Source organism: Megalobrama amblycephala, linkage group LG11 (genome assembly GCF_018812025.1).
Source record: "Megalobrama amblycephala isolate DHTTF-2021 linkage group LG11, ASM1881202v1, whole genome shotgun sequence".
Classification (NCBI taxonomy): Eukaryota; Metazoa; Chordata; class Actinopteri; order Cypriniformes; family Xenocyprididae; genus Megalobrama; species Megalobrama amblycephala.
The window spans coordinates 14,277,221-14,294,329 of record NC_063054.1 but is presented as its reverse complement, the minus strand read 5'-3'; the positions used below and the strand labels follow the sequence as shown (position 1 = coordinate 14,294,329).

The 17,109-nt window shown below is 41.8% G+C and overlaps 1 protein-coding gene and 1 long non-coding RNA gene across 5 annotated transcripts in view; one reads left to right on the top strand and one right to left on the bottom strand.

Moving 5' to 3' along the window:
• Positions 1-499, bottom strand: part of pum2 (pumilio RNA-binding family member 2) — a 113,404-nt gene extending 112,905 nt beyond the window's left edge. For all 4 annotated transcript variants that reach the window (XM_048206270.1, XM_048206272.1, XM_048206271.1 and 1 more), the window contains exon 1: positions 332-499. The gene's annotated coding sequence lies outside the window, so the exon portion shown is untranslated. The remainder of the gene's footprint in view (positions 1-331) is intronic.
• The window catches only part of LOC125277770, an 11,740-nt gene extending 758 nt beyond the window's left edge, over positions 1-10,982 (top strand). The window contains exons 2-4 of the long non-coding RNA XR_007186983.1: positions 3,512-3,568; positions 5,480-5,643; positions 5,840-10,982. This is a non-coding gene — a long non-coding RNA (uncharacterized LOC125277770). The remainder of the gene's footprint in view (positions 1-3,511; positions 3,569-5,479; positions 5,644-5,839) is intronic.
• The last annotated feature ends 6,127 nt before the right edge of the window (positions 10,983-17,109 follow it).

The window sequence follows — 17,109 nt, the reverse complement described above, 5'->3', positions numbered from 1 at the left end:
AAGCCCGACTTAAATGTGCTTGTGTCTCTGGCTAATGCGCGAATCGCTTTGTTGATAAAACAACACACAGGCCTTTTCACCACTAAAAGTTCATTTAACAACCAACGAATCCTTTAAACACCAGTTACAAACAATTGTGCATGTCTACATGTCGACTTCGCGGTTATGAACCCAACAACGAGGCAATTTCATGATAATTCATGAATAAACTCCCGTGTCTTGTCGCTGATAGACTCACAACACGGCCCCCTGTTCAAGCCCCTAAACAAAAGGGGCAACAATTGACATTCGCGGTCCGATATATCCATCACATCTGCTCAAAGATACTCACGTGCGGTGTATGATGATGTTCAAGTCCGATGCTTCAAGGTTGTGATGGACGCGGTATTGTTTATAAGTTTAGTTTCCGTGGAGATGTGGTGCGTGTGTGTGTTTTAATGATTAGGTGATGGAGGCGCTTGTGTAGGAGTTTGGGAGGATTGGTGCCCTCCTCCCCTGTGCATTCTCTCTCTCTCTCTCTCTCTCTCTCTCTCTCTCTCTCTCTCTCTCTCTCGTTTGTTTCACTATATCAGTGAGGACATTGCATAGACTTCATTGATTTTATATCAGGTTAATGATATTTTCTAACCCAACCCTCACAGAAACTCTCTAAACACTCTCTCTCTCTCTCACACACACGTTTGTTTCACTATATCAGTGAGGACATTGCATAGACTTCCATTGATTTTATATCAGGTTAATGATATTTTCACCTAACCCAACCCTATCACAGAAACATGCAAAACACTCTATTTAAACAAAAACATGTTTTGGCTGATTTATAAACCTTTTTAACTTGAGGACCAGAAAAAAAAAATCCTCTCTAGTTTGTCATATTTCACTATAAGTGAGTTTGTCCCTCAAAAGTATAGCCTAACCTGTACACACACACACTGCACATCCAACATCAGACCTGTGCACTATCATGTCAGAAGATCACATTTTTGTTCACTGGTCTTCACGCAAGCCATTGTGATTTGATTGCATCTGATGATGTTTAACTGAATGACACAGGTTTGGAAATGTGTTTTAATGTTACATAAATATGAGGGTGTGCTCATGCTCGGGTAACAATAAAGTGTAAAAAAAAAGATAATTTTTTTCAACACATTAAAATTGACTTTCAGAAATAAATCGAAAAAAAAAATGCTTTGATGTAGAGTCCATTATACCATTGGCGCGCACGCGACGTGTTCGTCCCACCTCCTCAAGGAGAACTTGGATTCTTCTGGATTGTTCTGTAGCTATGCATTTTAGTAAACTGTTGCTTTACCATATTATAGTCCAGCCATGCATTTACAGACACACGAGAATGTCTCATTTTGGAAAATGGATAAAACATATTACCCACGTATTCCATCTACCTGTAACATTCCTGAGATGAGAGCTTTCATTTGATGTGTGCTTGTCTATGTTTGGTGAGTTTGTGTGCTATAAATATGAAATATGAACATTATTCATCTGATTTTTCAGGGGGGGGTTTGCGGAAGAACGAATAATTTACTTGATCATTCATTTACGTGTTTTTCACTAATTTATTTAATATTTACTTAATTTTATTATCACAGAAAATGTGAATCATTGTCCATTATTTTGCAACGGGTGATAAAGAAATATGTTGCGTTGCAATAGTGGAAATTTTTCCATTTTAAACCATGAAGGCGAGTCAGTGGATATCACACAAGTTATGCCGGTGAAGAAGTCTCAAACCCTGATCAATTATTCACTACAGAAAGTGAAAGTAAAAACTGACAGAGCTTTTGCCATCTTACACTGCATTCTTATCCTCTCTTTGGGTCATTTTGACCCAAGATTATTTATTTATTTATTTTTTTAAAAATGAAAAATTCATCATGTGTTCATCAAGAGTGGTCCAAGACCATAGGACTTTTGTCGCACTTGAACTTGGAATACACGAATAAATACTGAATTCAAGGAGTTTATGTGGTTTAAAAAAAAAAAAATGTAAATTTGAAATGGAATGAATGGAATGTGAGGAATGCAGACTGCACACAGATATGAGGTGGTTAGATTTGAACACATTTACAATGCAGAACAACTTGGACAAATAAACTTTCAGGACAAAAAAAGTATAAAATTTTTATAAAATACTTTTTATATAAAAAAAAGTATAATTTTAGGGCTTTGGGTCATTTTGACTCGCGGGGGACTCTTTTGTTACAGTTACAGGAGGAGAGGATGAGGGTTTAGCACATTTTTATGTTAACATTTTTTCAGTATGCATTTTTTGTCAAGCAAAATAAAATCTAATCAACTGATTTTAAGTAAAAAAAAACATGATTTAAAGGGTTAGTTCACCCAAAAATTACATTTCTGTCATTCACCCTCATGTCGTCCCAAACTCGTAAGACATTCGTTCATCTTCAGAACACAAATTAAGATATTTTTGATGAAATCCGAGGGTTTCTGAACCACACATAGGCAGCAACGTCATTGCACATTTTGAGGTCCAGAAAGGTAGTAAAGACATGGTTAAAATAGTCAACGTGACTACAGTGGTTCAACCTTAATGTTATGAAGTGACAAGAATACTTTTTGTGCGCAACAACAAAACAAAAATAACAACATATTTAACCATTTGAACTGTTGTCATACGCAGTAGACATAGTGAACGCAGTGCAGGCTTTCGTGTTCTGCATCAGAACACTGCCTCATTATTGGCCGGCTCCTGCTTCAGCATCACACGCATGCGTCGTGCTGCTCACATGTACAGCATCGGCTAATACTAATCAAGCATTCGGATGTAAATACGGAAGCCTGCACTGCGTTTACTACGTCAACTGCATATGACAACAGTTCAAATTGTTAGGTTGAACGACTGTAGTCACATGTACGGTGGCCGAGAGAGCTCAACGCGCTGCAAATGAAGAAAACATGCAAATAGAAAAAACACCAGCAAATAAAGAAAACATCTTCATCAGTTTGACAACACATGCGCTGCAAATTCCACAACACTTACAAAAAGACAAACGCGCTGCAAACTCCACAACACTTACAAAAAGACAAACGCGCTGCAAACTCCACAACACTTACAAATAGTGAAATGCGCTGCAAACTCCACAACACTTACAAATAGTGAAACGCGCTGCAAACACCACAACACTTGCAAAAAGACAAACGCGCTGCAAACTCCACAACACTTACAAATAGTGAAACGCACTGCAAACTCCACAACACTTGCAAAAAGACAAACGTGCTGCAGGGAGCGTCTCTTTTCACGAAATTAGATCTGCGTAACGCTTTTGATTTGGTCCGCATAAGGGAGGGGAATGAGTGGAAAACGGCATTTAATACCCCCAGGGGGCACTTTGAATACTTGGTCATGCCCTTCGGCCTGTCCAACTCCCCCGCTGTTTTTCAAGCACTCGTTAATGACGTGTTGAGAGACATGGTCGATCAGTTCATATATGTCTACCAGGATGACATTTTGATATTTTTCTCTTCTCTCCAGGAACATGTTCAACACGTCAGACGAGTGCTCCAGAGGCTGCTCGAGATTTCATGCACAGTCAGTTCCATTCTTAGGGTATATCGTTTCATCTGAGGGGGTGCGCATGGATCCTGACAAGGTTAAGGCTGTGGTAAATTGGCCAATCCCAGACTCTCGTAAGGCCCTGCAAAGGTTTCTGGGATTCGCTAATTTTTATCTGCGTTTTATTCGCAATTTCAGCCAACTAGCCGTTCCTCTGACTGCCTTGACCTCCACCAGAACGGCATTCAGGTGGTCTAATGCAGCTGAGGCATTTTTTTCCAACCTTAAGAGCTGCTTTGTTTCAGCTCCCATCCTTGTAGCCCCTGATCCATCACGTAAGTTTGTGGTGGAGGTCGATGCGTCAGAGGTGAGGGTAGGAGCAGTTCTTTCCCAGCGCGCCACTGCGGACGATAAGATGCACCCATGTGCGTTTTTTTCTCATCGCTTATCGACTGCCGAATGTAATTATGATATTGGTAACAGAGAGTTGTTGGTAGTCAAACTAGCATTGGAGGAATGGCGTCACTGGTTAGAAGGGTCGGGGGTACCTTTTATCGTCTGGACCGATCACAAGAACTTGGAATACATCAGGTCCGCCAAACGACTTAACTCCAGGCAGGCTCGATGGGCTCTTTTTTTTTGGTCGTTTCAATATCTCTTTTTCGTATCATCCTGGGTCTAATAACATCAAACCAGATGCGTTATCTCGTATTTTTGATCGTTCTGAGCGCCTGTCTACTCCCGAGTGTATTTTACCCAAGAGACTTTTTATCTCTTCACTCACATGGGAGGTCAAATTGAAGGTCCGCACGGCCTTAGAAGGGGTAACGCCTCCGCCCGGGGGTCCACCGAGTCGGTTATTTGTGCCGGAGAGATTACGGTCAGATGTTATTCGGTGGGGGCATGGTTCCAATGTGGCTTGTCATCCAGGAGACAGTCGGAACAGGTTTTTGGTCAAGCGATTTTGGTGGCCCAGTATGGCTCGCGACATTCGAGATTTTGTTTTGGCTTGCTCGGTTTATGCTCGTGGTAAGACTTCCAGTCGTCCCCCAGATGGACTCCTTCAACTGCTGCCTGTCCCTTCGAGACCCTAGTCCCACATAGCGCTAGATTTCGTCACAGGTCTCCCTCCTTCACAGGGTAATATGGTAATTTTAACCATAGTGGACCGGTTCTCGAAGGCGGCACACTTTATTCCCTTGCCCAAATTACCCTCAGCCAAGGAGACAGCGGTTACTGTCGTTGATCACATCTTTCATATCCATGGCCTCCCGATTTATGTGGTTTCCAACAGGGGATCCCAATTTACTTCCAAATTTTGGAAAGAATTTTGTCGGTTACTGGGAGCGACTGTCAGTCTGTCATCTGGTTTTCATCCTCAGAGTAACGGACAAGCCGAGAGAGCCAACCATGATCTAGAGAGAATGTTACGATGTAGGGTGGCTCAGAATCCTTCCTCCTGGATCCAACAACTCTCATGGGTTGAGTACACTCACAACTCATTACCAGTATCATCCACGGGTCTTTCGCCTTTTGAGTGTAGTATAGGTTACCAGCCACCAGTTTTTCCTAGTCTGGAATCTGAAGTCGCGGTCCCCTCCACTCACACCTTCATCCAGAGGTGTCGTCACACATGGAGAAGAGCCTGTGAGACTCTTCTTCAGGTGGGAGCGCTCACCAAGGCTTAGGCCGATCGCCACCAGCTGAAACCTCCCGTATACGTCGTTGGTCAAAAAGTGTGGCTTCTAAGAATCTTCTAAGAACATTCCTCTCCGGTCCGTTTGTAATAAACTTGCACATAAATTCATTGGCCAGTGACAGTCCACCTTAAATTTCCTCCTGCTTACAGGAGAATTCATCCCGTCTTCCATGTGTCCAAAATAAAACCCATTTTTCATTCCCACATTATTCCACCTGCCCCGGTTCCTCCCCCGCCGTGCCTCGTAGATGGGGAACCCGCTTATTCGGTTCGTCGTATTCTGGATGCTAGACGGAAGGGATGTGGATTCCAGTACTTGGTGGACTGGGAAGGTTACGGTCCGGAGGAGAGAAGCTGGGTTCCTGCTAGGGATATTCTGGATCACTCCCTGATAGATGATTACAGTCTAAAGGTAGGTTCTCCTGGGAACGCCAGGAGGCGTTCTTAGGAGAGGGGGTACTGGCACAGTTCATGGATTCACTGACTTGCCCTTGTGTGTGTGTATGGTGGGGCGTTACCTTGTTAGTGTTCTGATTTAATTATCAGCAACAGCTGCTTCTCATTTAGCGCCTTATTTAATGTGTATGTTTGCGTGTCCTGTTTGTCAGTTTGTTGCAGGCGCTACTGGGGTTCTGTCGTGCTCTCCCTGTCGGTTCTGAACGTGGTTTCTTGGAGCTTCTAGGCAAGTTGTCCTTGTGTGTTTCTCGCTGAGTTTCCTGCCTTTGTTTGCCTACTGCTGTCCCTGCGTCACGGAGCACCCCTGCAGCCACCTGCTTATCATCACTACTGCCATTTATGTACTTTCTGTGTATTCTGTGAGAAATAAACTGTTTGACTCACATTTGGATCTTCTGCGCTTCTTTCTACAGTATATCGTCACAGTTCCTCACTTTTGCTGTTCGTTGTTTTTCTTCTCTCTCTGTTTCAGATCACTGCATCAAGATAAGCCTTTTCCAAGCAGCCCTCGAACATCTTCTCATTCGCCATCTCCATTTATATCTTTCATTGCATTATTTGTACAGTAATTGTTTCAATGTTATGCTGATGGTTCTGGGGGGTTATTACAGGCCCAGCTAATCTTTATTATTGTAAAGCTGAACCCCTATATGGAACCATACCGCCAAACCAAATGTTGTATATTAATAACAATAAATATGTTTCATTGCCAAAGTGGTCTTGATGGAAGCACATAAGTATTCACAGCCTTTGCTCAATACTTTGTTGAAGCACCTTTGGCATTAATTACAGCCTCAAGTCTTTTTGAGTATGATGCTACAAGCTGGGCACACCTATTTTTTTGCAGTTTCTCCCATTCTTCTTTGCAGGACCTCTCAAGCTCCATCAGGTTGGATGAGGAGCATCGGTGCACAGTTTTTTTCAGATCTCTCCCGACATGTTCAGTCGGGTTCAAGTCTGGGCTCTGGCTGGGCCACTCAAGGACACTCAGAGAGTTGTCCCATAGCCACTCCTTTGTTATCTTGGCTGTGTGCTTAGGGTCAATGTCCTGTTCGCCCCAGTCTGAGGTCCAGAGCGCTCTGGTGCAGGTTTTCATCAAGGATGTCTCTGTACAATGCTGCATTCATCTTTCCCTCGATCCTGACTAGACAGTTCCTGCCGCTGAAAAACATCCCCACAGCATGATGCTGCCACCACCATGCTTCACTGAAGGGATGGTATTGGCCAGGTGATGAGCTGTGCCTGGTTTCCTCCAGACAGGATGCTTGCAATTCAGGCCAAAGAGTTCAATCTTTGTTTCATCAGACCAGAGAATTTTGTTTCTCATGGTCTGAGATGTCACAGTTGTGTAGGTTGCAGTAAAGAGGAGGCGTTCATGGACTTCAACAGAGTTGGGTTTTATTATCAAAAGGAAGGCAGAGAACCATACACACATTTAACATAACAATAAGAACGGACAGGGAGTGCAGGGAGTGAGTCCAACTAAAAGGGAGTGCTAATGACGAGGACCAGGTGCAGGGAATCCAGGAATGGCGGGAAGACTGATGAGGGAAGTGCAAACAGGTGATGAACAAGGAGGAACATGGGAAATGGAGTCCAAGACAGGCATGGTTGTAACATTACCTCCCCCTCCCAGGAAGGCGCGTCCTCACGCCCAAGATGTAACAACAGGGAAGGGGGGGTGGGCGCCCTGGAGACCTACACGCAGGTGCGGGGGGAGGTGCAGACAGGTGCGGAGGTCTCCAGGGCGGGTCTAGGAGCTCAGGCCGTCATGGCGGATCAGGGGCCATGGGTGGCCATGGCGGGTCTGGGGACGAAGAACCTCTTCAATTTCAAAATCAGAACCATTCAGGAAAAGAATCAGGTTAATGGTCTCGTCTAGGGAAAAAAACATGCAGGTTCACTAAAGCGAATCATGTCCTCGTCCAGACCCACCAGAAAACAAGTGTTAAGTGGGGCATCTGGCCAGTTCACCAAGTAAGCAAGCTCAGAAAATTCCTCCACATACCTCTCCTGCGGGCGACCGTCCTGCCGAAATCCCCAGAGACGGTCCAGGTGGTTCCAAACTTCTTCCATTTACGGATAATGGAGGCCACTATGCTCATTGGGGAAAAAAATCTGTACCCTTCCTCAGATCTGTGCCTTGATACAATCCTGTCTCGGAGGTCTACAGATAATTCCTTGGACTTCATGGCTTGGTTTGTGACTGAGTGACTGTGAGTGTCTTATATGGTGCTGTTGATTGGACTGGTAATGAGTGTCAGGTGCGTGTGATCAGTACTCTGGTGAGGGAGTGCAACATGATTGGCTGGGTGCAGAGCCTGGTGTGTCTGTGACAATTATTCACATTTTTGTATTTTTTTATAAAATTGGAACATTATATGTAAAATTCACTTTAAAGAATATCTGCTTTTTATATTTTTATTCATGGATATAATTCATGTGCTATGTTTAAGTTATAAATGTATAAATGAAGATGTCTTAACATTTAACATTTATATAAATGAAGATTACTTAAGTTGACAGCTTTTTAAGTCATTTTCGCAGATCCGTGTAAATGGGGATAGTTTTGATAATGTTGTCATCTGTACAAAGAAAAAACTTTTCATTTTTAGTACATTGTTGTCATTTAACAATTTGATGAAAGCCTCAAACGCTTCAGAAAGCCTCAGTTTCCCATCACTAGTGTTCATTCAATGATAAGATAAGCAGACTTAGCTTCAATAGTAATTGTCTCTTTGTCTTTGCAGGTGCTGGGATGGCTTGAGGCTTTTTACGGAATACAACAGATGATGAAGGCTGAAGACAACAGGATTCCATACAGGTAAGTCAAACAGTAGTGAAGAAGACCAGATAGTGATGGTGTGGAAGAAGACTGCTTATAAACCTTGATTGTGACAGGTGTGTTGAATTAATATTCTGGTGAGGCTGATTGAGTGGGTGGAGCTGAAAGGTCTGGTGTTAATGATGGTGTTGATTCTGTGACAATTTCTGAGTATCTCTGTTGCTCAAAAATAAAAAGGTTGCGGTGTGTTTGTGAATGGATTTTCTATTTACATTTGAAAGAAACTGAGGAGATTGTTAACAAGGATGCAACTAGTCACTTTTTGTTGAAAGTCACAGTTTGTAATTCGAAATAGGTCATCTGTGTGATTCATGTTGATCCAATTAATTTTTGAAAACTCTTGTTACTTGATACTTCAATACAAAGCAGTGCTGAACTGACAAAAAAGTGATTTTGAAGAAATCTTCCACTTAAACATAGCACATGAATTATATCCATGAATAAAAATATAAAAACCAGATATTCTTTAAAGTGAATTTTACATATAATGTTCCAATTTTATAAAAAAATACAAAAATGTGAATAATTGTCACAGACACACCAGGCTCTGCACCCAGCCAATCATGTCGCACTCCCTCACCAGAGTACTGATCACACGCACCTGACACTCATTACCAGTCCAATCAACAGCACCATATAAGACACTCACAGTCACTCAGTCATTGTCCAGTCTCGGTAACGCATACTAACCTGAATGCTTACCTTCCGGACTCCTTACCTGTCTCCAGTGTGTCTCCTAGATCCTCCATGTTCTCCATGTTCTCCAGTCCTCCGTGAGTGTCTATGTGCTGTCTCTGTTCCAAGTCTCCTGGTCATCGTTGAATCTGGTGTGAAGATCAAGTTCAGTATTCCTGTCTTGATATATTCTCTGTCTGGCTCCACGTCTCTCTGCCTTCATCGAACCTGGTGTGAAGATCAAGTCAAGTATCACTGTCTTGATAAATACTCTGTCTGGAAACTTCATCTGAAATACTCACCTGCTAACTGGTCTGGTTGTCCCAATAAACATTGTAAACTTTACCTGTGTCTCCGACCTCCTGTGTATCGTAACAGAAGACCGGACCTACACCACTGAGCAACCACTATGAGTAATTCAGATCCATTCCAGGATTTGGTTAATGCGCTCTGTCACCAGCACCACCAGCGAGCACTTCCACATTCCGCACCACCGCTTCTACTCTGTCAGTTTTCGCCAGTCCGATGGCCCGATCGGCGCCCTTCTCTGGCGCAGCAGAGGATTGCAACAGATTCATCCTGCAATGTTCACTGGTTTTGGAGATGCAACCGCACCTGTACCCTGATGATAAAGCGAAAGTCGCTTTTATGATTCAGCAACTGGACGGTAAAGCACTCCGCTGGGCAGAACCTCTTTGGACACAAAACAGTCCCGTCATACAATCCCTCTCAAACTTCATCAGTCACTTCAAGGAGGTTTTTGGAAAACCATCATGGGATTCATCCATTGGTGAGAGGCTGTGTAATTTAAAACAAGGTGCTTCATCTGTCTCTGATTATGCTTTACAGTTCAGAACCCTAGCGGCAGCGAGTGGGTGGAACAAACAAGCCCTCATTTCCAGGTATCGTCAGGGTTTGGACCCATGTGTGCGGTTGCATCTCGCTGCATACGAGGATTCCATCGGCCTCGAGAAGTTCATCCAGCTTTCCATCAGATTCACCACCCGTATGCAGCTGTGCGCTGAAGAGCACCAAAGCCAACGACTTTTCCCATCTTTCCTCCGCCAGCCCGAATCCGTCAGCTCCCCAGAACCAGCCAGCTACGAGATGTAGATTGACAGATCATGTCTATCACCAACTGAGCGGCAGAGGAGGCTGACCCAGGGTCTTTGTATATATTGTGGTCTTTCTGGGAATCTCAGAGCTGAATGCCCCACTCATCCAGTGCGATCTATGGTGTGTCATCCTTCCTACATTAAATCATCAAAATCCACTCACCACTATCGCCAACCTTACTGCTGCTGATGTTTGTATTCCAGTCAATGCCTTCATCGACTCTGGGTCAGCTGGAAATTTCATCTCCGGAGCCCTCTGTCGCCAACTCAACCTCAAGACCGTCAGTTCGCCGAAAATCTACCAGATCCATGCAGTAACTGGTCGTCCTCTCCGTAAAGTACGTCACATGGTGGGCCCTCTACGTCTACAGATTGGCGTCCTGCATCAAGAGGATATACCTCTTCTGGTTCTGGAGGACTCAACATCTGACGTGATTCTGGGGCACCCATGGTTGGAGCAGCACAATCCCATCATCTCCTGGCAGACAGGAGACGTCCTGAAGTGGGGTAACAAATGTTTTTCTGGTTGTTTCCCGGTATTACCAGTTCCAAGTCAGGTTCCAAGTCAGGTTCCAAGTCAGGTTCCAAGTCAGGTTCCAAGTCAGGTTCCAAGTCAAGCTCCAAGTCAAGCTCCAAGTCAAGCTCCAAGTCAAGCTCCAAGTCAAGCTCCAAGTCAAGCTCCAAGTCAAGCTCCAAGTCAAGCTCCAAGTCAAGCTCCAAGTCAAGCTCCAAGTCAAGCTCCAAGTCAAGCTCCAAGTCAAGCTCCAAGTCAAGCTCCAAGTCAAGCTCCAAGTCAAACTTCCAGTCAAGTCAAGTCACCCTTATTTATATAGCGCTTTTTACAATGCAGATTGTGTCAAAGCAGCTTTACATTGATAATTGGTATATAATTTTCCTTTTAAAGAATAGTGTCAATGCAAGCATATCAAAAGCACTGTTGAATAAATGTCAAGAATACTGTTGAATGTCAAATTAAATTAAATTAGGGCTGCACGATTAATCGTATTTTAATCACGATAACGATATCTGCTTCTCCCGATTGATTTTAAATAATCGTCACGATATTGGCCCACTCTATGAAAATGAACATAATTTGGAAATATTGGAAGTAATATTAGGAGTTTCGCTGTTTTATCTTTTGAAGTTCCTAAAGGTTTCACCAGTTTTCATAATGTTGATCAGCTAGAAATGATTGTTCTTTGCTTTACAAATTTGCCGGGCAATTTGAATCTGGTTTGTCTTATTGCAAACGAATTTTGTTGCTTTAAAATCTAATGTGAATACATATTACAAAGCGCTCACCAAAACCATGTTTTGTATTGATTTACCATCTAACGAAGTTATCATAGTTGGTTAAATTAAGTCGTTGTGCCACCTACAGGCCTTTTGGGTGAATTGTAGGTTGGTAAAGAACTTGCAAAATAGCCATAATTACATTACTCTTTTTGATAGAATAAACGTAATTAATAATCGTGATTATAATTTTGAGGAAACTGTGGCACTGGCTGTCGTGTCGATGAGGCCTTCACAATGGATGATCTAGTCGACTCGATCTCTGCTGATACTTCAGGGCTGCGTTGTGGTCGTATCAAGATACCAAGATCTCATCTGGATACGGCCCGAATCCGGTTGACTACGGTAAACCTCGGGATAAACAGAAAGACTAATATTAGCGTAGATGCCATTCTTTTTCTGATGTAACGAGTACATCTGGTGTTATAGGAAGTGTTCCCGGTTCCGTCTGAACTAATTTATGCAGCCTAATAATCCTTTAACGGATTTGAAAATATAAATTTATAATGTGTTACATGTATGCCAGGTTAAAGAGATGCATTTTTAGTCTAGATTTGAACTGACAGAGTGTGTCTGCATCCCGAACAATGCTAGGAAGATTGTTCCACAGTTTAGGTGCCAAATAGGAGAAGGATCTACCACCTGCGGTTGATTTTGATATTCTTGGTATTATCAGCTGGCCTGAATTCTGAGATCGCAATAAACGTGAAGGACTATGATGCATTAAGAGCTCGCTTAGGTACTGGGGGGCTAAACCATTTAGTGCTTTGTAAGTAATTAACAAGATTTTAAAATCTATACGATAGTTAACAGGAAGCCAATGCAGTGACGACAGAACTGGGCTAATATGGTCATACTTCCTAGTTCTAGTAAGAACTCTAGCTGCTGCATTTTGTACGAGCTGTAGTTTATTTATCAAGCGAGCGGAACAACCACCCAGTAGAGCGTTACAGTAATCTAACCTCGAGGTCATGAACGCATGAACTAACTGTTCTGCATTCTTCATTGAGAGCATATGCCGTAGTTTAGATATATTTTTAAGATGGAAGAATGCGTTTTTACAGATGCTACTAACATGGCCTTCAAATGAAAGATTGGTATCAAAGAGCACACCCAGGTTCCTAGCTGACGACGAAGACTTAACAGAGCAGCCATCAAGTGTTAGACAATATTCTAGGTTATTACGTGAAGAAGTTTTCGGTCCAAAAATTAGAATCTCTGTTTTTTCTGAATTTAGTAGTAGGAAATTACTGGTCATCCAGTTTTTTATATCAGCTATACATTCTGTTAATTTTGTGAATTGGTAAGTTTCGTCAGGGCGCGAAGAAATATAGAGCTGAGTATCATCAGCGTAACAGTGAAAACTAACGCCATGCTTCCTAATGATATCTCCCAAGGGTAGCATGTACAGAGTGAAAAGCAACGGTCCTAGTACTGAGCCTTGCGGTACTCCATATTTAACTTGTGATCGATATGACATCTCATCATTTATTACTACAAACTGATAACGGTCAGATAAGTATGATTTGAACCATGCCAATGCAATTCCACTAATGCCAACATAGTTTTCAAGTCTATTTAAGAGAATATTGTGATCAATAGTGTCAAATGCAGCACTAAGATCCAGTAACACTAATAGAGAGATACAACCACGATCTGATGATAAGAGCAAATCATTAGTAACTCTGACGAGAGCAGTCTCAGTACTATGGTACGGTCTAAATCCTGACTGGAAATCCTCACAGATATTATTTCTTTCTAAAAAGGAACATAGTTGCGATGAAACTGCCTTTTCTAGTATTTTTGACAGAAAAGTAAGATTTGAGATTGGCCTATAATTGACTAATTCTTTAGGATCTAGTTGTGGTTTTTTAATAATAGGTTTAATAATAGCCAGCTTAAAAGTTTTTGGTACGTATCCTAATGACAAAGATGAATTAACAATATTAAGAAGGGGATCTATGACTTCTGGAAGCATCTCTTTCAATAGCTTAGTTGGTATAGGGTCTAACATACATGTTGTTGATTTTGATAATTTAACAAGTTTAGACAATTCTCCCTCTCCTAAAGCAGTAAATGAAATGAATTTTTTCCTCAGGGACACTACAATGCAAGGTCTGACACGATACTGTAGTAGACGGTTGCATGGTTATAATTTTCTCTCTAATATTATCAATCTTGCAAGTAAAGAAGTTCATAAAGTCATTACTGCTGTGCTCTTTGGAAACATCAGAAGTTAAAGCTTTATTTCTTGTTAATTTAGCCACTGTATCAAACAAATACCTAGGGTTGTGTTTATTTTCTTCTAAGAGTTTTGAAAAATAGGCAGATCTAGCAGTTTTTAAAGGGCACCTATTATGCAAAATTCACTTTTACATGGTGTTTGACCATAAATGTGTGTTGGCAGTGTGTGAGCAAAACCACCCTAGAATGAGAAAAATCCACCCAGTGGTTTTTTTACAATCTCAATAATTCATAAGCACTGTCTCAGAACGCCCTGTTCTAAGATTGCTCTCACTGTGACGTAGAATTGCGCTAAGCCCCACCCACGTGGTTTGATTGACAAGTCTGGTTTTGGCATAGACCCCGACCTCGGTGATCGGTCAACCATCCTCCATTGTTTCAACGACAGCCGGTAATGTCTCCGAAGAAACATAAGTGTTCTGTTGTGGGATGTAATAATGAACATAGTAGTTTTCACTTACTTCTGACATCAGAGCCACTGAAAACGCAGTGGATGGATTTTATTTACGAAGGAAAGGCGCCACTCAAAATTCCAAAATACGTTTATGTTTGCGCGAATCATTTTTTGACTGACTGTTTTGAGAACGAGGGTCAATTCAAAGCAGGTCTTGCTTCAAAGTTAATCCTCAAGTGTGGATCGTTGCCTACTGTTCGCGATCCAACGTCACCTCCAGAAGAAGTAAGTGTATTTAATGTTTTTGAGCAAATAGTCATTTCAGTCGATGTCAGCCAATTCAATAACAAATGCGTCTAAAGTTGTTGTCGTCGTCGACAGAACATGTCTGTGTATATAATTTAAACCTTGTTTGTATAGTGTGTATCCACACGTATATATATATATATATATATATATATATTTTTTTTTTTTTTTTTTTTTTAAAGATATTGTATTAAAAACTGTGTATGTTTACTTAGCAAACGTTATCACAGTATTTGTGTTTGTAGTTTCAAAAAATTGTGCGAACGTTATCACAGTGTGTGTGTGTGTGTTGCACATCCATAATTGCAAAGGGGGCGCGATTAAAACTCTATAAGTACATAAATGTATCAAATAACCATTCAGAGACGTCCTGCTCCATTCTCAATTGTGTTTCTTCTGCTGGAGTCTCTTCATCATCTGGGTCTGATTCCGGTTCAAACATGTACGGCTGAATGCCATACAAAACAGCGGGTCTCTCACTCTCAGCCCTTCTGCTTCTACCGACAGTTTATTGCCATAGGTATGCAAGTTACGCCCTCATTCCAAAGGCAGGGCGGGGATATGCAGCTCATTTATATTTAAGGTGGTACACACCAAAACAGCTCTTTTTAAAACAGGCCCCAAAAATGACATTTTCAAATGGTTATAATAAATTAACTGTGGGGTATTTTGTGCTGAAACTTCACAAATACATTCTGGGGACACCCAAGACCAATATTACATCTTGTAAAAAGGGGCATAATAGGTGCCCTTTAAGGCCTTTCTGTACTCAATCATTTTCTCTCTCCACGAAATGCGAAATACTTCTAGTTTTGTTTTCTTCCAGCTACGCTCCATTTTTCTGGCTGCAGTTTTTAGGGCCCGAGTGTGCTCATTGTACCATGGCATTGGATTAAATTCCTTAATCTTTTTTAAACGCAAAGGAGCAACTGAATCTAATGTGCTGGAAAAGACAGAGGCAATAGTTTCTGTTGCAACATCGAGGTCTTCTAAGCTGTCTGGTATGCTAAGGCGATGAAACTGATCAGGAAGATTATTTATAAAGCGATCTTTAGTGGTAGAAGTGATGGTTCTACCATATTTATGGCGGGGAGGCAGTTTAGCCGCTTTCACAAAATGTAATATACACGAGACTAGATAATGATCTGAGATGTCGTCACTCTGCTGCAGAATTTCAACGGCATCAATATCGATTCCATGTGACAATATTAGATCTAAAGTATGATTACGACAATGAGTGGGTCCCGACACGTGTTGTCTAACACCAATAGAGTTTAGAATGTCTGTAAATGCCAATCCCAATGAGTCTTTTTTATTATCTACATGGATATTAAAATCACCAACAACAAGGACTTTATCTGCAGCTAGTACTAACTCTGATAGAAAATCAGCAAATTCTTTAATAAAGTCTGTATGGTGTCCTGGTGGCCTGTATACAGTAGCCAGCACAAATGTCAGCTTACATAATGTTACGTAAAGCACCATCACTTCGAAGGAATTATATTTGAAAGACTTTTGACTAATACTGTAAATATTACTATAAATTACAGCAACACCTCCCCCTTTGCCTTTCTGTCGAGGATTGTGTCGATAATCATAACCTTGAGGGCTGGACTCATTTAAAGTAGTGTAATCGTCCGGTTTTAGCCAGGTTTCTGTCAAACACAGCACATCTAGATTATTGTCTGTGATAATATCATTTACAATAAGTGCTTTTGAAGAAAGTGATCTAATATTTAACAATCCAAGCTTTATCATTTGTTTATCATTATTATCTCGATTTTTTATTTGTTGAACATCAATTAAATTTTTTCCATTAAATGGGTTTGGAAGTTTTTTGTTTTTATTAATTCGGGGTACAGACACAGTCTCTATGTGATAATATCTAGGTGTAAGAGTTTCTATGTGTTGGGATTTATCTGACTTCTGTAACGTGAGGCAGCTAGCAGACGGTCGGTTTAGCCAGTCTGTCTGCTTCCTGACCTGGGCCGTAGTTTGTCATGTTTCAGTTCTAAGACTATGTGCCATATTACTAGAGAGAAGAGCAGCACCATCCCGGGAAGGATGAATACCATCTCTTTTCAACAGGTCAGGTCTGCCCCAAAAACTTTTCCAATTATCTATGAAACCTATATTATTCTGTGGACACCACTTAGACAGCCCTGACAGCAGAGAGGCAGGCAGGAGCAGTCCAGTCCAGAAGACTCCTAGCTCAAAGAAGATTCCTGTCTGTGTCACATCCATCGACAGTCCTCTTGAAAAGAGATCCATCGACATACCTGACTGTTATTCCTACTTCAGTGATGTTTTCTGTCCAAAGAAGGCCTCCAAGCTGCCTCCACACCGGCCATGGGACTGTGCCATAGACCTCATCCCCGGTGAGCCAGTGCCCAGAGGAAAAATATATTCCTTGTCCATTCCGGAGGAGAAGGCCATGGAGAAATACATCACTGAGGCGTTATCACAAGGCTACATCCACCCATCTACTTCCCCTGCTGCTTCAAGCTTTTTCTTCGTGGCCAAGAAGGACGGAGGCTTGCGGCCTTGTAT